Source organism: Lactuca virosa, chromosome 1 (genome assembly GCF_052849685.1).
Source record: "Lactuca virosa cultivar CGN04683 chromosome 1, Lactuca_virosa_CGN04683_v6, whole genome shotgun sequence".
Taxonomy (NCBI): domain Eukaryota; kingdom Viridiplantae; phylum Streptophyta; class Magnoliopsida; order Asterales; family Asteraceae; genus Lactuca; species Lactuca virosa.
This window is the reverse complement of record NC_136426.1, coordinates 263,511,019-263,530,120: the sequence shown is the minus strand read 5'-3', so window position 1 is coordinate 263,530,120 and position 19,102 is coordinate 263,511,019. Positions and strand designations below refer to the sequence as shown.

The 19,102-nt window shown below is 47.6% G+C and overlaps 55 non-coding genes across 55 annotated transcripts; all 55 read right to left on the bottom strand.

Moving 5' to 3' along the window:
* Positions 1 to 53: 53 nt before the first annotated feature.
* Positions 54 to 172, bottom strand: LOC145144452 (5S ribosomal RNA). Its single transcript, XR_013725461.1, has one exon. It is a non-coding gene; the product is annotated as a 5S ribosomal RNA (ribosomal RNA).
* Positions 173 to 403: 231 nt separating this feature from the next.
* LOC145151206 (5S ribosomal RNA) lies at positions 404 to 522 on the bottom strand. Its single transcript, XR_013731974.1, has one exon. It is a non-coding gene; the product is annotated as a 5S ribosomal RNA (ribosomal RNA).
* Positions 523 to 750: 228 nt separating this feature from the next.
* LOC145151195 (5S ribosomal RNA) lies at positions 751 to 869 on the bottom strand. Its single transcript, XR_013731963.1, has one exon. It is a non-coding gene; the product is annotated as a 5S ribosomal RNA (ribosomal RNA).
* Positions 870 to 1,099: 230 nt separating this feature from the next.
* On the bottom strand, positions 1,100 to 1,218 carry LOC145153722 (5S ribosomal RNA). The gene has a single exon (XR_013734215.1). It is a non-coding gene; the product is annotated as a 5S ribosomal RNA (ribosomal RNA).
* Positions 1,219 to 1,448: 230 nt separating this feature from the next.
* LOC145153265 (5S ribosomal RNA) lies at positions 1,449 to 1,567 on the bottom strand. Its single transcript, XR_013733784.1, has one exon. It is a non-coding gene; the product is annotated as a 5S ribosomal RNA (ribosomal RNA).
* A 228-nt stretch (positions 1,568 to 1,795) lies between these two features.
* On the bottom strand, positions 1,796 to 1,914 carry LOC145152671 (5S ribosomal RNA). Its single transcript, XR_013733198.1, has one exon. It is a non-coding gene; the product is annotated as a 5S ribosomal RNA (ribosomal RNA).
* Positions 1,915 to 2,144: 230 nt separating this feature from the next.
* Positions 2,145 to 2,263, bottom strand: LOC145144451 (5S ribosomal RNA). The gene has a single exon (XR_013725460.1). It is a non-coding gene; the product is annotated as a 5S ribosomal RNA (ribosomal RNA).
* Positions 2,264 to 2,493: 230 nt separating this feature from the next.
* LOC145152586 (5S ribosomal RNA) lies at positions 2,494 to 2,612 on the bottom strand. Its single transcript, XR_013733117.1, has one exon. It is a non-coding gene; the product is annotated as a 5S ribosomal RNA (ribosomal RNA).
* Positions 2,613 to 2,839: 227 nt separating this feature from the next.
* LOC145151184 (5S ribosomal RNA) lies at positions 2,840 to 2,958 on the bottom strand. Its single transcript, XR_013731952.1, has one exon. It is a non-coding gene; the product is annotated as a 5S ribosomal RNA (ribosomal RNA).
* A 229-nt stretch (positions 2,959 to 3,187) lies between these two features.
* On the bottom strand, positions 3,188 to 3,306 carry LOC145154673 (5S ribosomal RNA). The gene has a single exon (XR_013735136.1). It is a non-coding gene; the product is annotated as a 5S ribosomal RNA (ribosomal RNA).
* Positions 3,307 to 3,536: 230 nt separating this feature from the next.
* Positions 3,537 to 3,655, bottom strand: LOC145153264 (5S ribosomal RNA). Its single transcript, XR_013733783.1, has one exon. It is a non-coding gene; the product is annotated as a 5S ribosomal RNA (ribosomal RNA).
* Positions 3,656 to 3,881: 226 nt separating this feature from the next.
* On the bottom strand, positions 3,882 to 4,000 carry LOC145152670 (5S ribosomal RNA). Its single transcript, XR_013733197.1, has one exon. It is a non-coding gene; the product is annotated as a 5S ribosomal RNA (ribosomal RNA).
* Positions 4,001 to 4,230: 230 nt separating this feature from the next.
* LOC145144450 (5S ribosomal RNA) lies at positions 4,231 to 4,349 on the bottom strand. The gene has a single exon (XR_013725459.1). It is a non-coding gene; the product is annotated as a 5S ribosomal RNA (ribosomal RNA).
* A 230-nt stretch (positions 4,350 to 4,579) lies between these two features.
* LOC145151173 (5S ribosomal RNA) lies at positions 4,580 to 4,698 on the bottom strand. Its single transcript, XR_013731941.1, has one exon. It is a non-coding gene; the product is annotated as a 5S ribosomal RNA (ribosomal RNA).
* A 229-nt stretch (positions 4,699 to 4,927) lies between these two features.
* Positions 4,928 to 5,046, bottom strand: LOC145152585 (5S ribosomal RNA). Its single transcript, XR_013733116.1, has one exon. It is a non-coding gene; the product is annotated as a 5S ribosomal RNA (ribosomal RNA).
* Positions 5,047 to 5,274: 228 nt separating this feature from the next.
* LOC145151161 (5S ribosomal RNA) lies at positions 5,275 to 5,393 on the bottom strand. The gene has a single exon (XR_013731931.1). It is a non-coding gene; the product is annotated as a 5S ribosomal RNA (ribosomal RNA).
* Positions 5,394 to 5,623: 230 nt separating this feature from the next.
* LOC145153721 (5S ribosomal RNA) lies at positions 5,624 to 5,742 on the bottom strand. Its single transcript, XR_013734214.1, has one exon. It is a non-coding gene; the product is annotated as a 5S ribosomal RNA (ribosomal RNA).
* Positions 5,743 to 5,971: 229 nt separating this feature from the next.
* LOC145153263 (5S ribosomal RNA) lies at positions 5,972 to 6,090 on the bottom strand. The gene has a single exon (XR_013733782.1). It is a non-coding gene; the product is annotated as a 5S ribosomal RNA (ribosomal RNA).
* A 226-nt stretch (positions 6,091 to 6,316) lies between these two features.
* Positions 6,317 to 6,435, bottom strand: LOC145152668 (5S ribosomal RNA). The gene has a single exon (XR_013733195.1). It is a non-coding gene; the product is annotated as a 5S ribosomal RNA (ribosomal RNA).
* Positions 6,436 to 6,665: 230 nt separating this feature from the next.
* On the bottom strand, positions 6,666 to 6,784 carry LOC145144449 (5S ribosomal RNA). Its single transcript, XR_013725458.1, has one exon. It is a non-coding gene; the product is annotated as a 5S ribosomal RNA (ribosomal RNA).
* Positions 6,785 to 7,014: 230 nt separating this feature from the next.
* LOC145151149 (5S ribosomal RNA) lies at positions 7,015 to 7,133 on the bottom strand. The gene has a single exon (XR_013731922.1). It is a non-coding gene; the product is annotated as a 5S ribosomal RNA (ribosomal RNA).
* Positions 7,134 to 7,363: 230 nt separating this feature from the next.
* On the bottom strand, positions 7,364 to 7,482 carry LOC145153926 (5S ribosomal RNA). The gene has a single exon (XR_013734416.1). It is a non-coding gene; the product is annotated as a 5S ribosomal RNA (ribosomal RNA).
* A 229-nt stretch (positions 7,483 to 7,711) lies between these two features.
* On the bottom strand, positions 7,712 to 7,830 carry LOC145153720 (5S ribosomal RNA). Its single transcript, XR_013734213.1, has one exon. It is a non-coding gene; the product is annotated as a 5S ribosomal RNA (ribosomal RNA).
* Positions 7,831 to 8,059: 229 nt separating this feature from the next.
* LOC145151138 (5S ribosomal RNA) lies at positions 8,060 to 8,178 on the bottom strand. The gene has a single exon (XR_013731921.1). It is a non-coding gene; the product is annotated as a 5S ribosomal RNA (ribosomal RNA).
* A 230-nt stretch (positions 8,179 to 8,408) lies between these two features.
* LOC145145451 (5S ribosomal RNA) lies at positions 8,409 to 8,527 on the bottom strand. Its single transcript, XR_013726423.1, has one exon. It is a non-coding gene; the product is annotated as a 5S ribosomal RNA (ribosomal RNA).
* A 229-nt stretch (positions 8,528 to 8,756) lies between these two features.
* Positions 8,757 to 8,875, bottom strand: LOC145151126 (5S ribosomal RNA). The gene has a single exon (XR_013731916.1). It is a non-coding gene; the product is annotated as a 5S ribosomal RNA (ribosomal RNA).
* A 230-nt stretch (positions 8,876 to 9,105) lies between these two features.
* LOC145145450 (5S ribosomal RNA) lies at positions 9,106 to 9,224 on the bottom strand. The gene has a single exon (XR_013726422.1). It is a non-coding gene; the product is annotated as a 5S ribosomal RNA (ribosomal RNA).
* A 229-nt stretch (positions 9,225 to 9,453) lies between these two features.
* On the bottom strand, positions 9,454 to 9,573 carry LOC145147643 (5S ribosomal RNA). Its single transcript, XR_013728540.1, has one exon. It is a non-coding gene; the product is annotated as a 5S ribosomal RNA (ribosomal RNA).
* A 231-nt stretch (positions 9,574 to 9,804) lies between these two features.
* LOC145148873 (5S ribosomal RNA) lies at positions 9,805 to 9,923 on the bottom strand. Its single transcript, XR_013729737.1, has one exon. It is a non-coding gene; the product is annotated as a 5S ribosomal RNA (ribosomal RNA).
* Positions 9,924 to 10,151: 228 nt separating this feature from the next.
* LOC145153261 (5S ribosomal RNA) lies at positions 10,152 to 10,270 on the bottom strand. The gene has a single exon (XR_013733781.1). It is a non-coding gene; the product is annotated as a 5S ribosomal RNA (ribosomal RNA).
* Positions 10,271 to 10,497: 227 nt separating this feature from the next.
* Positions 10,498 to 10,616, bottom strand: LOC145139360 (5S ribosomal RNA). The gene has a single exon (XR_013721890.1). It is a non-coding gene; the product is annotated as a 5S ribosomal RNA (ribosomal RNA).
* Positions 10,617 to 10,846: 230 nt separating this feature from the next.
* LOC145136655 (5S ribosomal RNA) lies at positions 10,847 to 10,965 on the bottom strand. Its single transcript, XR_013720637.1, has one exon. It is a non-coding gene; the product is annotated as a 5S ribosomal RNA (ribosomal RNA).
* A 230-nt stretch (positions 10,966 to 11,195) lies between these two features.
* On the bottom strand, positions 11,196 to 11,314 carry LOC145148871 (5S ribosomal RNA). The gene has a single exon (XR_013729735.1). It is a non-coding gene; the product is annotated as a 5S ribosomal RNA (ribosomal RNA).
* Positions 11,315 to 11,542: 228 nt separating this feature from the next.
* LOC145148854 (5S ribosomal RNA) lies at positions 11,543 to 11,658 on the bottom strand. The gene has a single exon (XR_013729719.1). It is a non-coding gene; the product is annotated as a 5S ribosomal RNA (ribosomal RNA).
* Positions 11,659 to 11,885: 227 nt separating this feature from the next.
* LOC145155975 (5S ribosomal RNA) lies at positions 11,886 to 12,004 on the bottom strand. The gene has a single exon (XR_013736402.1). It is a non-coding gene; the product is annotated as a 5S ribosomal RNA (ribosomal RNA).
* Positions 12,005 to 12,234: 230 nt separating this feature from the next.
* On the bottom strand, positions 12,235 to 12,353 carry LOC145136648 (5S ribosomal RNA). Its single transcript, XR_013720634.1, has one exon. It is a non-coding gene; the product is annotated as a 5S ribosomal RNA (ribosomal RNA).
* Positions 12,354 to 12,582: 229 nt separating this feature from the next.
* On the bottom strand, positions 12,583 to 12,701 carry LOC145151115 (5S ribosomal RNA). The gene has a single exon (XR_013731906.1). It is a non-coding gene; the product is annotated as a 5S ribosomal RNA (ribosomal RNA).
* A 231-nt stretch (positions 12,702 to 12,932) lies between these two features.
* LOC145148853 (5S ribosomal RNA) lies at positions 12,933 to 13,048 on the bottom strand. Its single transcript, XR_013729718.1, has one exon. It is a non-coding gene; the product is annotated as a 5S ribosomal RNA (ribosomal RNA).
* Positions 13,049 to 13,275: 227 nt separating this feature from the next.
* On the bottom strand, positions 13,276 to 13,394 carry LOC145155974 (5S ribosomal RNA). The gene has a single exon (XR_013736401.1). It is a non-coding gene; the product is annotated as a 5S ribosomal RNA (ribosomal RNA).
* Positions 13,395 to 13,624: 230 nt separating this feature from the next.
* LOC145136637 (5S ribosomal RNA) lies at positions 13,625 to 13,743 on the bottom strand. The gene has a single exon (XR_013720629.1). It is a non-coding gene; the product is annotated as a 5S ribosomal RNA (ribosomal RNA).
* A 230-nt stretch (positions 13,744 to 13,973) lies between these two features.
* Positions 13,974 to 14,092, bottom strand: LOC145151103 (5S ribosomal RNA). Its single transcript, XR_013731895.1, has one exon. It is a non-coding gene; the product is annotated as a 5S ribosomal RNA (ribosomal RNA).
* Positions 14,093 to 14,318: 226 nt separating this feature from the next.
* On the bottom strand, positions 14,319 to 14,437 carry LOC145149934 (5S ribosomal RNA). Its single transcript, XR_013730770.1, has one exon. It is a non-coding gene; the product is annotated as a 5S ribosomal RNA (ribosomal RNA).
* Positions 14,438 to 14,666: 229 nt separating this feature from the next.
* Positions 14,667 to 14,782, bottom strand: LOC145148852 (5S ribosomal RNA). Its single transcript, XR_013729717.1, has one exon. It is a non-coding gene; the product is annotated as a 5S ribosomal RNA (ribosomal RNA).
* Positions 14,783 to 15,009: 227 nt separating this feature from the next.
* Positions 15,010 to 15,128, bottom strand: LOC145155973 (5S ribosomal RNA). Its single transcript, XR_013736400.1, has one exon. It is a non-coding gene; the product is annotated as a 5S ribosomal RNA (ribosomal RNA).
* A 228-nt stretch (positions 15,129 to 15,356) lies between these two features.
* Positions 15,357 to 15,475, bottom strand: LOC145136631 (5S ribosomal RNA). The gene has a single exon (XR_013720628.1). It is a non-coding gene; the product is annotated as a 5S ribosomal RNA (ribosomal RNA).
* Positions 15,476 to 15,704: 229 nt separating this feature from the next.
* Positions 15,705 to 15,823, bottom strand: LOC145151092 (5S ribosomal RNA). Its single transcript, XR_013731884.1, has one exon. It is a non-coding gene; the product is annotated as a 5S ribosomal RNA (ribosomal RNA).
* Positions 15,824 to 16,053: 230 nt separating this feature from the next.
* Positions 16,054 to 16,169, bottom strand: LOC145149799 (5S ribosomal RNA). The gene has a single exon (XR_013730644.1). It is a non-coding gene; the product is annotated as a 5S ribosomal RNA (ribosomal RNA).
* Positions 16,170 to 16,395: 226 nt separating this feature from the next.
* LOC145155972 (5S ribosomal RNA) lies at positions 16,396 to 16,514 on the bottom strand. Its single transcript, XR_013736399.1, has one exon. It is a non-coding gene; the product is annotated as a 5S ribosomal RNA (ribosomal RNA).
* Positions 16,515 to 16,744: 230 nt separating this feature from the next.
* LOC145136624 (5S ribosomal RNA) lies at positions 16,745 to 16,863 on the bottom strand. Its single transcript, XR_013720627.1, has one exon. It is a non-coding gene; the product is annotated as a 5S ribosomal RNA (ribosomal RNA).
* Positions 16,864 to 17,094: 231 nt separating this feature from the next.
* On the bottom strand, positions 17,095 to 17,213 carry LOC145151080 (5S ribosomal RNA). The gene has a single exon (XR_013731876.1). It is a non-coding gene; the product is annotated as a 5S ribosomal RNA (ribosomal RNA).
* Positions 17,214 to 17,444: 231 nt separating this feature from the next.
* On the bottom strand, positions 17,445 to 17,560 carry LOC145148850 (5S ribosomal RNA). The gene has a single exon (XR_013729716.1). It is a non-coding gene; the product is annotated as a 5S ribosomal RNA (ribosomal RNA).
* Positions 17,561 to 17,789: 229 nt separating this feature from the next.
* Positions 17,790 to 17,908, bottom strand: LOC145151069 (5S ribosomal RNA). The gene has a single exon (XR_013731865.1). It is a non-coding gene; the product is annotated as a 5S ribosomal RNA (ribosomal RNA).
* A 231-nt stretch (positions 17,909 to 18,139) lies between these two features.
* On the bottom strand, positions 18,140 to 18,258 carry LOC145141571 (5S ribosomal RNA). The gene has a single exon (XR_013722769.1). It is a non-coding gene; the product is annotated as a 5S ribosomal RNA (ribosomal RNA).
* Positions 18,259 to 18,486: 228 nt separating this feature from the next.
* Positions 18,487 to 18,605, bottom strand: LOC145153260 (5S ribosomal RNA). Its single transcript, XR_013733780.1, has one exon. It is a non-coding gene; the product is annotated as a 5S ribosomal RNA (ribosomal RNA).
* A 226-nt stretch (positions 18,606 to 18,831) lies between these two features.
* On the bottom strand, positions 18,832 to 18,950 carry LOC145147175 (5S ribosomal RNA). The gene has a single exon (XR_013728087.1). It is a non-coding gene; the product is annotated as a 5S ribosomal RNA (ribosomal RNA).
* Between the last annotated feature and the right edge of the window lie 152 nt (positions 18,951 to 19,102).

Genomic DNA, 19,102 nt, shown 5'->3' with positions numbered 1-19,102 from the left:
AAAAAAAAACCGCACGTAAAATCTAAAAAAACGCAAACGGACAACGAAAAAGGGGGGTGCAACACGAGGACTTCCCAGGGGGTCACCCATCCTAGTACTACTCTCGCCCAAGCACGCTTAACTGCGGTGTTCTGATGGGATCCGGTGCATTAGTGCTGGTATGATCGCACCCGAAATACTATCCATGCTTATTGCTTGTATGTCTTAAAAGACGCAGAACCTCCTTTGTTTTCGTACGCGAGGCGTGGGACCCACGTGACCGATCGGCTCCGTTCCAAAAATACGAAGACCATGAACCATGAAACGGAGGCCACCCGAGCATAGAAATAGCAAGAAAGAAAAAAAAAAACAAAAAAAAATCGCACGTAAAATCTAAAAAAACGCAAACGGACAACGAAAAAGGGGGGTGCAACACGAGGACTTCCCAGGGGGTCACCCATCCTAGTACTACTCTCGCCCAAGCACGCTTAACTGCGGAGTTCTGATGGGATCCGGTGCATTAGTGCTGGTATGATCGCACCCGAAATACTATCCATGCTTATTGCTTGTATGTCTTAAAAGACGCAGAACCTCCTTTGTTTTCGTACGCGAGGCGTGGGACCCACGTGACCGATCGGCTCCGTTCCAAAAATACGAAGACCATGAACCATGAAACGGAGGCCACCCGAGCATAGAAATAGCAAGAAAGAAAAAAAAAACAAAAAAAACCGCACGTAAAATCTAAAAAAACGCAAACGGACAACGAAAAAGGGGGTGCAACACGAGGACTTCCCAGGGGGTCACCCATCCTAGTACTACTCTCGCCCAAGCACGCTTAACTGCGGAGTTCTGATGGGATCCGGTGCATTAGTGCTGGTATGATCGCACCCAAAATACTATCCATGCTTATTGCTTGTATGTTTTAAAAGACGCAGAAACTCCTTTGTTTTCGTACGCGAGGCGTGGGACCCACGTGACCGATCAGCTCCGTTCCAAAAATACGAAGACCATCAACCATGAAGCGGAGGCCACCGGAGCATAGAAATAGCAAGAAAGAAAAAAAAAACAAAAAAAAACCGCACGTAAAATCTAAAAAAACGCAAACGGACAACGAAAAAGGGGGGTGCAACACGAGGACTTCCCATGGGGTCACCCATCCTAGTACTACTCCCGCCCAAGCACGCTTAACTGCGGAGTTCTGATGGGATCCGGTGCATTAGTGCTGGTATGATCGCACCCGAAATACTGTCCATGCTTATTGCTTGTATGTCTTAAAAGACACAGAACCTCCTTTGTTTTCGTACGCGAGGCGTGGGACCCACATGACCGATCGGCTCCGTTCCAAAAATACGAAGACCATGAACCATGAAACGGAGGCCACCCGAGCATAGAAATAGCAAGAAAGAAAAAAAAACAAAAAAAAACCGCACGTAAAATCTAAAAAAACGCAAACGGACAACGAAAAAGGGGGGGTGCAACACGAGGACTTCCCATGGGGTCACCCATCCTAGTACTACTCTCGCCCAAGCACGCTTAACTGCGGAGTTCTGATGGGATCCGGTGCATTAGTGCTGGTATGATCGCACCCGAAATACTGTCCATGCTTATTGCTTGTATGTCTTAAAAGACACAGAACCTCCTTTGTTTTCGTACGCGAGGCGTGGAACCCACGTGACCGATCGGCTCCGTTCCAAAAATACGAAGACCATGAACCATGAAACGGAGGCCACCCGAGCATAGAAATAGCAAGAAAAAAAAAACAAAAAAAAACCGCACGTAAAATCTAAAAAAACGCAAACGGACAACGAAAAAGGGGGGGGTGCAACACGAGGACTTCCCAGGGGGTCACCCACCCTAGTACTACTCTCGCCCAAGCACGCTTAACTGCGGAGTTCTGATGGGATCCGGTGCATTAGTGCTGGTATGATCGCACCCGAAATACTATCCATGCTTATTGCTTTTATGTCTTAAAAGACGCAGAACCTCCTTTGTTTTCGTACGCGAGGCGTGGAACCCACGTGACAGATCGGCTCCGTTCCAAAAATACGAAAACCATCAACCATGAAGCGGAGGCCACCCGAGCATAGAAATAGCAAGAAAGAAAAAAAAAACAAAAAAAAACCGCACGTAAAATCTAAAAAAACGCAAACGGACAACGAAAAAGGGGGGTGCAACACGAGGACTTCCCAGGGGGTCACCCATCCTAGTACTACTCTCGCCCAAGCACGCTTAACTGCGGTGTTCTGATGGGATCCGGTGCATTAGTGCTGGTATGATCGCACCCGAAATACTATCCATGCTTATTGCTTGTATGTCTTAAAAGACGCAGAACCTCCTTTGTTTTCGTACGCGAGGCGTGGGACCCACGTGACCGATCGGCTCCGTTCCAAAAATACGAAGACCATGAACCATGAAACGGAGGCCACCCGAGCATAGAAATAGCAAGAAAGAAAAAAAAAACAAAAAAAAATCGCACGTAAAATCAAAAAAAACGCAAACGGACAACGAAAAAGAGGGGTGCAACACGAGGACTTCCCAGGGGGTCACCCATCCTAGTACTACTCCCGCCCAAGCACGCTTAACTGCGGAGTTCTGATGGGATCCGGTGCATTAGTGCTGGTATGATCGCACCCGAAATACTATCCATGATTATTGCTTGTATGTCTTAAAAGACGCAGAACCTCCTTTGTTTTCGTACGCGAGGCGTGGGACCCACGTGACCGATCGGCTCCGTTCCAAAAATACGAAGACCATGAACCATGAAACGGAGGCCACCCGAGCATAGAAATAGCAAGAAAGAAAAAAAAAACAAAAAAAACCGCACGTAAAATCTAAAAAAACGCAAACGGACAACGAAAAAGGGGTGCAACACGAGGACTTCCCAGGGGGTCACCCATCCTAGTACTACTCTCGCCCAAGCACGCTTAACTGCGGAGTTCTGATGGGATCCGGTGCATTAGTGCTGGTATGATCGCACCCAAAATACTATCCATGCTTATTGCTTGTATGTCTTAAAAGACGCAGAAACTCCTTTGTTTTCGTACGCGAGGCGTGGGACCCACGTGACCGATCAGCTCCGTTCCAAAAATACGAAGACCATCAACCATGAAGCGGAGGCCACCGGAGCATAGAAATAGCAAGAAAGAAAAAAAAACAAAAAAAAACCGCACGTAAAATCTAAAAAAACGCAAACGGACAACGAAAAAGGGGGGTGCAACACGAGGACTTCCCATGGGGTCACCCATCCTAGTACTACTCCCGCCCAAGCACGCTTAACTGCGGAGTTCTGACGGGATCCGGTGCATTAGTGCTGGTATGATCGCACCCGAAATACTGTCCATGCTTATTGCTTGTATGTCTTAAAAGACACAGAACCTCCTTTGTTTTCGTACGCGAGGCGTGGGACCCACATGACCGATCGGCTCCGTTCCAAAAATACGAAGACCATGAACCATGAAACGGAGGCCACCCGAGCATAGAAATAGCAAGAAAGAAAAAAAAACAAAAAAAAACCGCACGTAAAATCTAAAAAAACGCAAACGGACAACGAAAAAGGGGGGGTGCAACACGAGGACTTCCCATGGGGTCACCCATCCTAGTACTACTCTCGCCCAAGCACGCTTAACTGCGGAGTTCTGATGGGATCCGGTGCATTAGTGCTGGTATGATCGCACCCGAAATACTGTCCATGCTTATTGCTTGTATGTCTTAAAAGACACAGAACCTCCTTTGTTTTCGTACGCGAGGCGTGGAACCCACGTGACCGATCGGCTCCGTTCCAAAAATACGAAGACCATGAACCATGAAACGGAGGCCACCCGAGCATAGAAATAGCAAGAAAAAAAAACAAAAAAAAACCGCACGTAAAATCTAAAAAAACGCAAACGGACAACGAAAAAGGGGGGGTGCAACACGAGGACTTCCCAGGGGGTCACCCACCCTAGTACTACTCTCGCCCAAGCACGCTTAACTGCGGAGTTCTGATGGGATCCGGTGCATTAGTGCTGGTATGATCGCACCCGAAATACTATCCATGCTTATTGCTTTTATGTCTTAAAAGACGCAGAACCTCCTTTGTTTTCGTACGCGAGGCGTGGAACCCACGTGACAGATCGGCTCCGTTCCAAAAATACGAAAACCATCAACCATGAAGCGGAGGCCACCCGAGCATAGAAATAGCAAGAAAGAAAAAAAAAACAAAAAAAAACCGCACGTAAAATCTAAAAAAACGCAAACGGACAACGAAAAAGGGGGGTGCAACACGAGGACTTCCCAGGGGGTCACCCATCCTAGTACTACTCTCGCCCAAGCACGCTTAACTGCGGTGTTCTGATGGGATCCGGTGCATTAGTGCTGGTATGATCGCACCCGAAATACTATCCATGCTTATTGCTTGTATGTCTTAAAAGACGCAGAACCTCCTTTGTTTTCGTACGCGAGGCGTGGGACCCACGTGACCGATCGGCTCCGTTCCAAAAATACGAAGACCATGAACCATGAAACGGAGGCCACCCGAGCATAGAAATAGCAAGAAAGAAAAAAAAAACAAAAAAAAATCGCACGTAAAATCTAAAAAAACGCAAACGGACAACGAAAAAGGGGGGTGCAACACGAGGACTTCCCAGGGGGTCACCCATCCTAGTACTACTCTCGCCCAAGCACGCTTAACTGCGGAGTTCTGATGGGATCCGGTGCATTAGTGCTGGTATGATCGCACCCGAAATACTATCCATGCTTATTGCTTGTATGTCTTAAAAGACGCAGAACCTCCTTTGTTTTCGTACGCGAGGCGTGGGACCCACGTGACCGATCGGCTCCGTTCCAAAAATACGAAGACCATGAACCATGAAACGGAGGTCACCCGAGCATAGAAATAGCAAGAAAGAAAAAAAAAACAAAAAAAAATCGCACGTAAAATCTAAAAAAACGCAAACGGACAACGAAAAAGGGGGTGCAACACGAGGACTTCCCAGGGGGTCACCCATCCTAGTACTACTCCCGCCCAAGCACGCTTAACTGCGGAGTTCTGATGGGATCCGGTGCATTAGTGCTGGTATGATCGCACCCGAAATACTATCCATGCTTATTGCTTGTATGTCTTAAAAGACGCAGAACCTCCTTTGTTTTCGTACGCGAGGCGTGGGACCCACGTGACCGATCGGCTCCGTTCCAAAAATACGAAGACCATGAACCATGAAACGGAGGCCACCCGAGCATAGAAATAGCAAGAAAGAAAAAAAAAACAAAAAAAACCGCACGTAAAATCTAAAAAAACGCAAACGGACAACGAAAAAGGGGGTGCAACACGAGGACTTCCCAGGGGGTCACCCATCCTAGTACTACTCTCGCCCAAGCACGCTTAACTGCGGAGTTCTGATGGGATCCGGTGCATTAGTGCTGGTATGATCGCACCCAAAATACTATCCATGCTTATTGCTTGTATGTCTTAAAAGACGCAGAAACTCCTTTGTTTTCGTACGCGAGGCGTGGGACCCACGTGACCGATCAGCTCCGTTCCAAAAATACGAAGACCATCAACCATGAAGCGGAGGCCACCGGAGCATAGAAATAGCAAGAAAGAAAAAAAAAACAAAAAAAAACCGCACGTAAAATCTAAAAAAACGCAAACGGACAACGAAAAAGGGGGGTGCAACACGAGGACTTCCCATGGGGTCACCCATCCTAGTACTACTCCCGCCCAAGCACGCTTAACTGCGGAGTTCTGATGGGATCCGGTGCATTAGTGCTGGTATGATCGCACCCGAAATACTGTCCATGCTTATTGCTTGTATGTCTTAAAAGACACAGAACCTCCTTTGTTTTCGTACGCGAGGCGTGGGACCCACATGACCGATCGGCTCCGTTCCAAAAATACGAAGACCATGAACCATGAAACGGAGGCCACCCGAGCATAGAAATAGCAAGAAAGAAAAAAAAACAAAAAAAACCGCACGTAAAATCTAAAAAAACGCAAACGGACAACGAAAAAGGGGGGGTGCAACACGAGGACTTCCCATGGGGTCACCCATCCTAGTACTACTCTCGCCCAAGCACGCTTAACTGCGGAGTTCTGATGGGATCCGGTGCATTAGTGCTGGTATGATCGCACCCGAAATACTGTCCATGCTTATTGCTTGTATGTCTTAAAAGACACAGAACCTCCTTTGTTTTCGTACGCGAGGCGTGGAACCCACGTGACCGATCGGCTCCGTTCCAAAAATACGAAGACCATGAACCATGAAACGGAGGCCACCCGAGCATAGAAATAGCAAGAAAAAAAAACAAAAAAAAACCGCACGTAAAATCTAAAAAAACGCAAACGGACAACGAAAAAGGGGGGGTGCAACACGAGGACTTCCCAGGGGGTCACCCACCCTAGTACTACTCTCGCCCAAGCACGCTTAACTGCGGAGTTCTGATGGGATCCGGTGCATTAGTGCTGGTATGATCGCACCCGAAATACTATCCATGCTTATTGCTTTTATGTCTTAAAAGACGCAGAACCTCCTTTGTTTTCGTACGCGAGGCGTGGAACCCACGTGACAGATCGGCTCCGTTCCAAAAATACGAAAACCATCAACCATGAAGCGGAGGCCACCCGAGCATAGAAATAGCAAGAAAGAAAAAAAAAACAAAAAAAAACCGCACGTAAAATCTAAAAAAACGCAAACGGACAACGAAAAAGGGGGGTGCAACACGAGGACTTCCCAGGGGGTCACCCATCCTAGTACTACTCTCGCCCAAGCACGCTTAACTGCGGTGTTCTGATGGGATCCGGTGCATTAGTGCTGGTATGATCGCACCCAAAATACTATCCATGCTTATTGCTTGTATGTCTTAAAAGACGCAGAACCTCCTTTGTTTTCGTACGCGAGGCGTGGGACCCACGTGACCGATCGGCTCCGTTCCAAAAATACGAAGACCATGAACCATGAAACGGAGGCCACCCGAGCATAGAAATAGCAAGAAAGAAAAAAAAAACAAAAAAAAATCGCACGTAAAATCTAAAAAAACGCAAACGGACAACGAAAAAGGGGGGTGCAACACGAGGACTTCCCAGGGGGTCACCCATCCTAGTACTACTCTCGCCCAAGCACGCTTAACTGCGGAGTTCTGATGGGATCCGGTGCATTAGTGCTGGTATGATCGCACCCGAAATACTATCCATGCTTATTGCTTGTATGTCTTAAAAGACGCAGAACCTCCTTTGTTTTCGTACGCGAGGCGTGGGACCCACGTGACCGATCGGCTCCGTTCCAAAAATACGAAGACCATGAACCATGAAACGGAGGCCACCCGAACATAGAAATAGCAAGAAAGAAAAAAAAAACAAAAAAAAACCGCACGTAAAATCTAAAAAAACGCAAACGGACAACGAAAAAGGGGGATGCAACACGAGGACTTCCCAGGGGGTCACCCATCCTAGTACTACTCTCGCCCAAGCACGCTTAACTGCGGAGTTCTGATGGGATCCGGTGCATTAGTGCTGGTATGATCGCACCCAAAATACTATCCATGCTTATTGCTTGTATGTCTTAAAAGACGCAGAAACTCCTTTGTTTTCGTACGCGAGGCGTGGGACCCACGTGACCGATCAGCTCCGTTCCAAAAATACGAAGACCATCAACCATGAAGCGGAGGCCACCGGAGCATAGAAATAGCAAGAAAGAAAAAAAAACAAAAAAAAACCGCACGTAAAATCTAAAAAAACGCAAACGGACAACGAAAAAGGGGGGTGCAACACGAGGACTTCCCATGGGGTCACCCATCCTAGTACTACTCCCGCCCAAGCACGCTTAACTGCGGAGTTCTGATGGGATCCGGTGCATTAGTGCTGGTATGATCGCACCCGAAATACTGTCCATGCTTATTGCTTGTATGTCTTAAAAGACGCAGAACCTCCTTTGTTTTCGTACGCGAGGCGTGGAACCCACGTGACCGATCGGCTCCGTTCCAAAAATACGAAAACCATCAACCATGAAGCGGAGGCCACCCGAGCATAGAAATAGCAAGAAAGAAAAAAAAACAAAAAAAAACCGCACGTAAAATCTAAAAAAACGCAAACGGACAACGAAAAAGGGGGGTGCAACACGAGGACTTCCCAGGGGGTCACCCATCCTAGTACTACTCTCGCCCAAGCACGCTTAACTGCGGAGTTCTGATGGGATCCGGTGCATTAGTGCTGGTATGATCGCACCCGAAATACTATCCATGCTTATTGCTTGTATGTCTTAAAAGACGCAGAACCTCCTTTGTTTTCGTACGCGAGGCGTGGGACCCACGTGACCGATCGGCTCCGTTCCAAAAATACGAAGACCATGAACCATGAAACGGAGGCCACCCGAGCATAGAAATAGCAAGAAAGAAAAAAAAACAAAAAAAAAACCGCACGTAAAATCTAAAAAAACGCAAACGGACAACGAAAAAGGGGGGTGCAAGACGAGGACTTCCCAGGGGGTCACCCATCCAAGTACTACTCTCGCCCAAGCACGCTTGACTGCGGAGTTCTGATGGGATCCGGTGCATTAGTGCTGGTATGATCGCACCCGAAATACTGTCCATGCTTATTGCTTGTATGTCTTAAAAGACGCAGAACCTCCTTTGTTTTCGTACGCGAGGCGTGGAACCCACGTGACCGATCGGCTCCGTTCCAAAAATACGAAAACCATCAACCATGAAGCGGAGGCCACCCGAGCATAGAAATAGCAAGAAAGAAAAAAAAACAAAAAAAAACCGCACGTAAAATCTAAAAAAACGCAAACGGACAACGAAAAAGGGGGGTGCAACACGAGGACTTCCCAGGGGGTCACCCATCCTAGTACTACTCTCGCCCAAGCACGCTTAACTGCGGAGTTCTGATGGGATCCGGTGCATTAGTGCTGGTATGATCGCACCCGAAATACTATCCATGCTTATTGCTTGTATGTCTTAAAAGACGCAGAACCTCCTTTGTTTTCGTACGCGAGGCGTGGGACCCACGTGACCGATCGGCTCCGTTCCAAAAATACGAAGACCATGAACCATGAAACGGAGGCCACCCGAGCATAGAAATAGCAAGAAAGAAAAAAAAACAAAAAAAAAACCGCACGTAAAATCTAAAAAAACGCAAACGGACAACGAAAAAGGGGGGTGCAAGACGAGGACTTCCCAGGGGGTCACCCATCCAAGTACTACTCTCGCCCAAGCACGCTTGACTGCGGAGTTCTGATGGGATCCGGTGCATTAGTGCTGGTATGATCGCACCCGAAATACTATCCATGCTTATTGCTTGTATGTCTTAAAAGACGCAGAACCTCCTTTGTTTTCGTACGCGAGGCGTGGAACCCACGTGACCGATCGGCTCCGTTCCAAAAATACGAAAACCATCAACCATGAAGCGGAGGCCACCCGAGCATAGAAATAGCAAGAAAGAAAAAAAAACAAAAAAAAACCGCACGTAAAATCTAAAAAAACGCAAACGGACAACGAAAAAGGGGGGTGCAACACGAGGACTTCCCAGGGGGTCACCCATCCTAGTACTACTCTCGCCCAAGCACGCTTAACTGCGGAGTTTCTGATAGGATCCGGTGCATTAGTGCTGGTATGATCGCACCCGAAATACTATCCATGCTTATTGCTTGTATGTCTTAAAAGACGCAGAACCTCCTTTGTTTTCGTACGCGAGGCGTGGGACCCACGTGACCGATCGGCTCCGTTCCAAAAATACGAAGACCATGAACCATGAAACGGAGGCCACCCGAGCATAGAAATAGCAAGAAAGAAAAAAAAAACAAAAAAAAAACCGCACGTAAAATCTAAAAAAACGCAAACGGACAACGAAAAAGGGGGGTGCAACACGAGGACTTCCCAGGGGGTCACCCATCCTAGTACTACTCTCGCCCAAGCACGCTTAACTGCGGCGTTCTGATGGGATCCGGTGCATTAGTGTTGGTATGATCACACCCGAAATACTATCCATGCTTATTGCTTGTATGTCTTAAAAGACGCAGAACCTCCTTTGTTTTCGTACGCGAGGCGTGGGACCCACGTGACCGATCAGCTCCGTTCCAAAAATACGAAGACCATCAACCATGAAGCGGAGGCCACCCGAGCATAGAAATAGCAAGAAAGAAAAAAAACCAAAAAAAACCGCACGTAAAATCTAAAAAAACGCAAACGGACAACGAAAAAGGGGGGTGCAACACGAGGACTTCCCATGGGGTCACCCATCCTAGTACTACTCTCGCCCAAGCACGCTTAACTGCGGAGTTCTGATGGGATCCGGTGCATTAGTGCTGGTATGATCGCACCCGAAATACTGTCCATGCTTATTGCTTGTATGTCTTAAGAGACACAGAAACTCCTTTGTTTTCGTACGCGAGGCGTGGAACCCACGTGACCGATCGGCTCCGTTCCAAAAATACGAAGACCATGAACCATGAAACGGAGGCCACCCGAGCATAGAAATAGCAAGAAAAAAAAACAAAAAAAAACCGCACGTAAAATCTAAAAAAACGCAAACGGACAACGAAAAAGGGGGGGGTGCAACACGAGGAGTTCCCAGGCGGTCACCCATCCTAGTACTACTCTCGCCCAAGCACGCTTAACTGCGAAGTTCTGATGGGATCCGGTGCATTAGTGCTGGTATGATCGCACCCGAAATACTATCCATGCTTTTTGCTTTTATGTCTTAAAAGACGCAGAACATCCTTAGTTTTCGTACGCGAGGCGTGGAACCCACGTGACCGATCGGCTCCGTTCCAAAAATACGAAAACCATCAACCATGAAGCGGAGGCCACCCGAGCATAGAAATAGCAAGAAAGAAAAAAAAAACAAAAAAAAACCGCACGTAAAATCTAAAAAAACGCAAACGGACAACGAAAAAGGGGGGTGCAACACGAGGACTTCCCAGGGGGTCACCCATCCTAGTACTACTCTCGCCCAAGTACGCTTAACTGCGGAGTTCTGATGGGATCCGGTGCATTAGTGCTGGTATGATCGCACCCGAAATACTATCCATGCTTATCGCTTGTATGTCTTAAAAGACGCAGAACCTCCTTTGTTTTCGTACGCGAGGCGTGGGACCCACGTGACCGATCGGCTCCGTTCCAAAAATACGAAGACCATGAACCATGAAACGGAGGCCACCCGAGCATAGAAATAGCAAGAAAGAAAAAAAAACAAAAAAAAAACCGCACGTAAAATCTAAAAAAACGCAAACGGACAACGAAAAAGGGGGGTGCAACACGAGGACTTCCCAGGGGGTCACCCATCCTAGTACTACTCTCGCCCAAGCACGCTTAACTGCGGCGTTCTGATGGGATCCGGTGCATTAGTGTTGGTATGATCACACCCGAAATACTATCCATGCTTATTGCTTGTATGTCTTAAAAGACGCAGAACCTCCTTTGTTTTCGTACGCGAGGCGTGGGACCCACGTGACCGATCAGCTCCGTTCCAAAAATACGAAGACCATCAACCATGAAGCGGAGGCCACCCGAGCATAGAAATAGCAAGAAAGAAAAAAAAACAAAAAAAACCGCACGTAAAATCTAAAAAAACGCAAACGGACAACGAAAAATGGGGGTGCAACACGAGGACTTCCCATGGGGTCACCCATCCTACTACTCTCGCCCAAGCACGCTTAACTGCGGAGTTCTGATGGGATCCGGTGCATTAGTGCTGGTATGATCGCACCCGAAATACTGTCCATGCTTATTGCTTGTATGTCTTAAGAGACACAGAACCTCCTTTGTTTTCGTACGCGAGGCGTGGAACCCACGTGACCGATCGGCTCCGTTCCAAAAATACGAAGACCATGAACCATGAAACGGAGGCCACCCGAGCATAGAAATAGCAAGAAAAAAAAAACAAAAAAAAACCGCACGTAAAATCTAAAAAAACGCAAACGGACAACGAAAAAGGGGGGGTGCAACACGAGGACTTCCCAGGCGGTCACCCATCCTAGTACTACTCTCGCCCAAGCACGCTTAACTGCGAAGTTCTGATGGGATCCGGTGCATTAGTGCTGGTATGATCGCACCCGAAATACTATCCATGCTTTTTGCTTTTATGTCTTAAAAGACGCAGAACATCCTTTGTTTTCGTACGCGAGGCGTGGAACCCACGTGACCGATCGGCTCCGTTCTAAAAATACGAAAACCATCAACCATGAAGCGGAGGCCACCCGAGCATAGAAATAGCAAGAAAGAAAAAAAAAACAAAAAAAAACCGCACGTAAAATCTAAAAAAACGCAAACGGACAACGAAAAAGGGGGGTGCAACACGAGGACTTCCCAGGGGGTCACCCATCCTAGTACTACTCTCGCCCAAGTACGCTTAACTGCGGAGTTCTGATGGGATCCGGTGCATTAGTGCTGGTATGATCGCACCCGAAATACTATCCATGCTTATTGCTTGTATGTCTTAAAAGACGCAGAACCTCCTTTGTTTTCGTACGCGAGGCGTGGGACCCACGTGACCGATCGGCTCCGTTCCAAAAATACGAAGACCATGAACCATGAAACGGAGGCCACCCGAGCATAGAAATAGCAAGAAAGAAAAAAAAACAAAAAAAAACCGCACGTAAAATCTAAAAAAACGCAAACGGACAACGAAAAAGGGGGGTGCAACACGAGGACTTCCCAGGGGGTCACCCATCCTAGTACTACTCTCGCCCAAGCACGCTTAACTGCGGAGTTCTGATGGGATCCGGTGCATTAGTGCTGGTATGATCGCACCCGAAATAATATCCATGCTTATTGCTTGTATGTCTTAAAAGACGCAGAACCTCCTTTGTTTTCGTACGCGAGGCGTGAGACCCACGTGACCGATCGGCTCCGTTCCAAAAATACGAAGACCATGAACCATGAAACGGAGGCCACCCGAGCATAGAAATAGCAAGAAAGAAAAAAAAAACAAAAAAAAAACCGCACGTAAAATCTAAAAAAACGCAAACGGACAACGAAAAAGGGGGGTGCAACACGAGGACTTCCCATGGGGTCACCCATCCTACTACTCTCGCCCAAGCACGCTTAACTGCGGAGTTCTGATGGGATCCGGTGCATTAGTGCTGGTATGATCGCACCCGAAATACTGTCCATGCTTATTGCTTGTATGTCTTAAGAGACACAGAACCTCCTTTGTTTTCGTACGCGAGGCGTGGAACCCACGTGACCGATCGGCTCCGTTCCAAAAATACGAAGACCATGAACCATGAAACGGAGGCCACCCGAGCATAGAAATAGCAAGAAAAAAAAAACAAAAAAAAACCGCACGTAAAATCTAAAAAAACGCAAACGGACAACGAAAAAGGGGGGGTGCAACACGAGGACTTCCCAGGCGGTCACCCATCCTAGTACTACTCTCGCCCAAGCACGCTTAACTGCGAAGTTCTGATGGGATCCGGTGCATTAGTGCTGGTATGATCGCACCCGAAATACTATCCATGCTTTTTGCTTTTATGTCTTAAAAGACGCAGAACATCCTTTGTTTTCGTACGCGAGGCGTGGAACCCACGTGACCGATCGGCTCCGTTCCAAAAATACGAAAACCATCAACCATGAAGCGGAGGCCACCCGAGCATAGAAATAGCAAGAAAGAAAAAAAAAACAAAAAAAAACCGCACGTAAAATCTAAAAAAACGCAAACGGACAACGAAAAAGGGGGGTGCAACACGAGGACTTCCCAGGGGGTCACCCATCCTAGTACTACTCTCGCCCAAGTACGCTTAACTGCGGAGTTCTGATGGGATCCGGTGCATTAGTGCTGGTATGATCGCACCCGAAATACTATCCATGCTTATTGCTTGTATGTCTTAAAAGACGCAGAACATCCTTTGTTTTCGTACGCGAGGCGTGGGACCCACGTGACCGATCGGCTCCGTTCCAAAAATACGAAGACCATGAACCATGAAACGGAGGCCACCCGAGCATAGAAATAGCAAGAAAGAAAAAAAAACAAAAAAAAAACCGCACGTAAAATCTAAAAAAACGCAAACGGACAACGAAAAAGGGGGGTGCAACACGAGGACTTCCCAGGGGGTCACCCATCCTAGTACTACTCTCGCCCAAGCACGCTTAACTGCGGAGTTCTGATGGGATCCGGTGCATTAGTGCTGGTATGATCGCACCCGAAATAATATCCATGCTTATTGCTTGTATGTCTTAAAAGACGCAGAACCTCCTTTGTTTTCGTACGCGAGGCGTGAGACCCACGTGACCGATCGGCTCCGTTCCAAAAATACGAAGACCATGAACCATGAAACGGAGGCCACCCGAGCATAGAAATAGCAAGAAAAAAAAAACCAAAAAAAACCGCACGTAAAATCTAAAAAAACGCAAACGGACAACGAAAAAGGGGGGTGCAACACGAGGACTTCCCAGGGGGTCACCCATCCTACTACTACTCTCGCCCAAGCACGCTTAACTGCGGCGTTCTGATGGGATCCGGTGCATTAGTGTTGGTATGATCACACCCGAAATACTATCCATGCTTATTGCTTGTATGTCTTAAAAGACGCAGAACCTCCTTTGTTTTCGTACGCGAGGCGTGGGACCCACGTGACCGATCAGCTCCGTTCCAAAAATACGAAGACCATCAACCATGAAGCGGAGGCCACCCGAGCATAGAAATAGCAAGAAAGAAAAAAAAACAAAAAAAAACCGCACGTAAAATCTAAAAAAACGCAAACGGACAACGAAAAAGGGGGGTGCAACACGAGGACTTCCCATGGGGTCACCCATCCTACTACTCTCGCCCAAGCACGCTTAACTGCGGAGTTCTGATGGGATCCGGTGCATTAGTGCTGGTATGATCGCACCCGAAATACTGTCCATGCTTATTGCTTGTATGTCTTAAGAGACACAGAACCTCCTTTGTTATCGTACGCGAGGCGTGGAACCCACGTGACCGATCGGCTCCGTTCCAAAAATACGAAGACCATGAACCATGAAACGGAGGCCACCCGAGCATAGAAATAGCAAGAAAAAAAAAACAAAAAAAAACCGCACGTAAAATCTAAAAAAACGCAAACGGACAACGAAAAAGGGGGGGTGCAACACGAGGACTTCCCAGGCGGTCACCCATCCTAGTACTACTCTCGCCCAAGCACGCTTAACTGCGAAGTTCTGATGGGATCCGGTGCATTAGTGCTGGTATGATCGCACCCGAAATACTATCCATGCTTTTTGCTTTTATGTCTTAAAAGACGCAGAACATCCTTTGTTTTCGTACGCGAGGCGTGGAACCCACGTGACCGATCGGCTCCGTTCCAAAAATACGAAAACCATCAACCATGAAGCGGAGGCCACCCGAGCATAGAAATAGCAAGAAAGAAAAAAAAACAAAAAAAAACGCACGTAAAATCTAAAAAAACGCAAACGGACAACGAAAAAGGGGGGTGCAACACGAGGACTTCCCAGGGGGTCACCCATCCTAGTACTACTCTCGCCCAAGTACGCTTAACTGCGGAGTTCTGATGGGATCCGGTGCATTAGTGCTGGTATGATCGCACCCGAAATACTATCCATGCTTATTGCTTGTATGTCTTAAAAGACGCAGAACCTCCTTTGTTTTCGTACGCGAGGCGTGGGACCCACGTGACCGATCGGCTCCGTTCCAAAAATACGAAGACCATGAACCATGAAACGGAGGCCACCCGAGCATAGAAATAGCAAGAAAGAAAAAAAAAAAAAAAAAAACCGCACGTAAAATCTAAAAAAACGCAAACGGACAACGAAAAAGGGGGGTGCAACACGAGGACTTCCCAGGGGGTCACCCATCCTAGTACTACTCTCGCCCAAGCACGCTTAACTGCGGAGTTCTGATGGGATCCGGTGCATTAGTGCTGGTATGATCGCACCCGAAATAATATCCATGCTTATTGCTTGTATGTCTTAAAAGACGCAGAACCTCCTTTGTTTTCGTACGCGAGGCGTGAGACCCACGTGACCGATCGGCTCCGTTCCAAAAATACGAAGACCATGAACCATGAAACGGAGGCCACCCGAGCATAGAAATAGCAAGAAAGAAAAAAAAAACAAAAAAAAACCGCACGTAAAATCTAAAAAAACGCAAACGGACAACGAAAAAGGGGGGTGCAACACGAAGACTTCCCATGGGGTCACCCATCCTACTACTCTCGCCCAAGCACGCTTAACTGCGGAGTTCTGATGGGATCCGGTGCATTAGTGCTGGTATGATCGCACCCGAAATACTGTCCATGCTTATTGCTTGTATGTCTTAAGAGACACAGAACCTCCTTTGTTTTCGTACGCGAGGCGTGGAACCCACGTGACCGATCGGCTCCGTTCCAAAAATACGAAGACCATGAACCATGAAACGGAGGCCACCCGAGCATAGAAATAGCAAGAAAAAAAAACAAAAAAAAACCGCACGTAAAATCTAAAAAAACGCAAACGGACAACGAAAAAGGGGGGGTGCAACACGAGGACTTCCCAGGCGGTCACCCATCCTAGTACTACTCTCGCCCAAGCACGCTTAACTGCGAAGTTCTGATGGGATCCGGTGCATTAGTGCTGGTATGATCGCACCCGAAATACTATCCATGCTTTTTGCTTTTATGTCTTAAAAGACGCAGAACATCCTTTGTTTTCGTACGCGAGGCGTGGAACCCACGTGACCGATCGGCTCCGTTCCAAAAATACGAAAACCATCAACCATGAAGCGGAGGCCACCCGAGCATAGAAATAGCAAGAAAGAAAAAAAAAACAAAAAAAAACCGCACGTAAAATCTAAAAAAACGCAAACGGACAACGAAAAAGGGGGGTGCAACACGAGGACTTCCCAGGGGGTCACCCATCCTAGTACTACTCTCGCCCAAGTACGCTTAACTGCGGAGTTCTGATGGGATCCGGTGCATTAGTGCTGGTATGATCGCACCCGAAATACTATCCATGCTTATTGCTTGTATGTCTTAAAAGACGCAGAACCTCCTTTGTTTTCGTACGCGAGGCGTGGGACCCACGTGACCGATCGGCTCCGTTCCAAAAATACGAAGACCATGAACCATGAAACGGAGGCCACCCGAGCATAGAAATAGCAAGAAAGAAAAAAAAACAAAAAAAAAAACCGCACGTAAAATCTAAAAAAACGCAAACGGACAACGAAAAAGGGGGGTGCAACACGAGGACTTCCCAGGGGGTCACCCATCCTAGTACTACTCTCGCCCAAGCACGCTTAACTGCGGAGTTCTGATGGGATCCGGTGCATTAGTGCTGGTATGATCGCACCCGAAATAATATCCATGCTTATTGCTTGTATGTCTTAAAAGACGCAGAACCTCCTTTGTTTTCGTACGCGAGGCGTGAGACCCACGTGACCGATCGGCTCCGTTCCAAAAATACGAAGACCATGAACCATGAAACGGAGGCCACCCGAGCATAGAAATAGCAAGAAAGAAAAAAAAAACAAAAAAAAAACCGCACGTAAAATCTAAAAAAACGCAAACGGACAACGAAAAAGGGGGGTGCAACACGAGGACTTCCCATGGGGTCACCCATCCTACTACTCTCGCCCAAGCACGCTTAACTGCGGAGTTCTGATGGGATCCGGTGCATTAGTGCTGGTATGATCGCACCCGAAATACTATCCATGCTTATTGCTTTTATGTCTTAAAAGACGCAGAACCTCCTTTGTTTTCGTACGCGAGGCGTGGAACCCACGTGACCGATCGGCTCCGTTTCAAAAATACGAAAACCATCAACAATGAAGCGGAGGCCACCCGAGCATAGAAATAGCAAGAAAGAAAAAAAAACAAAAAAAAACCGCACGTAAAATCTAAAAAAACGCAAACGGACAACGAAAAAAGGGGGTGCAACACGAGGACTTCCCAGGGGGTCACCCATCCTAGTACTACTCTCGCCCAAGCACGCTTAACTGCGGAGTTCTGATGGGATCCGGTGCATTAGTGCTGGTATGATCGCACCCGAAATACTATCCATGCTTATTGCTTGTATGTCTTAAAAGACGCAGAACCTCCTTTGTTTTCGTACGCGAGGCGTGGGACCCACGTGACCGATCGGCTCCGTTCCAAAAATACGAAGACCATGAACCATGAAACGGAGGCCACCCGAGCATAGAAATAGCAAGAAAGAAAAAAAAAACAAAAAAAAAACCGCACGTAAAATCTAAAAAAACGCAAACGGACAACGAAAAAGGGGGGTGCAACACGAGGACTTCCCAGGGGGTCACCCATCCTAGTACTACTCTCGCCCAAGCACGCTTAACTGCGGAGTTCTGATGGGATCCGGTGCATTAGTGTTGGTATGATCGCACCCGAAATACTATCCATGCTTATTGCTTGTATGTCTTAAAAGACGCAGAACCTCCTTTGTTTTCGTACGCGAGGCGTGGGACCCACGTGACCGATCAGCTCCGTTCCAAAAATACGAAGACCATCAACCATGAAGCGGAGGCCACCCGAGCATAGAAATAGCAAGAAAGATAAAAAAACAAAAAAAAACCGCACGTAAAATCTAAAAAAACGCAAACGGACAACGAAAAAGGGGGTGCAACACGAGGACTTCCCATGGGGTCACCCATCCTAGTACTACTCTCGCCCAAGCACGCTTAACTGCGGAGTTCTGATGGGATCCGGTGCATTAGTGCTGGTATGATCGCACCCGAAATACTGCCCATGCTTATTGCTTGTATGTCTTAAAAGACACAGAACCTCCTTTGTTTTCGTACGCGAGGCGTGGGACCCACGTGACTGATCGGCTCCGTTCCAAAAATACGAAGACCATGAACCATGAAACGGAGGCCACCCGAGCATAGAAATAGCAACAAAAAAAAACAAAAAAAAACAGCACGTAAAATCTAAAAAAACGCAAACGGACAACGAAAAAGGGGGGGTGCAACACGAGGACTTCCCAGGGGGTCACCCACCCTAGTACTACGCTCGCCCAAGCACGCTTAACTGCGGGGTTCTGATGGGATCCGGTGCATTAGTGCTGGTATGATCGCACCCGAAATACTATCCATGCTTATTGGTTTTATGTCTTAAAAGACGCAGAACCTCCTTTGTTTTCGTACGCGAGGCGTGGAACCCACGTGACCGATCGGCTCCGTTTCAAAAATACGAAAACCATCAACAATGAAGCGGAGGCCACCCGAGCATAG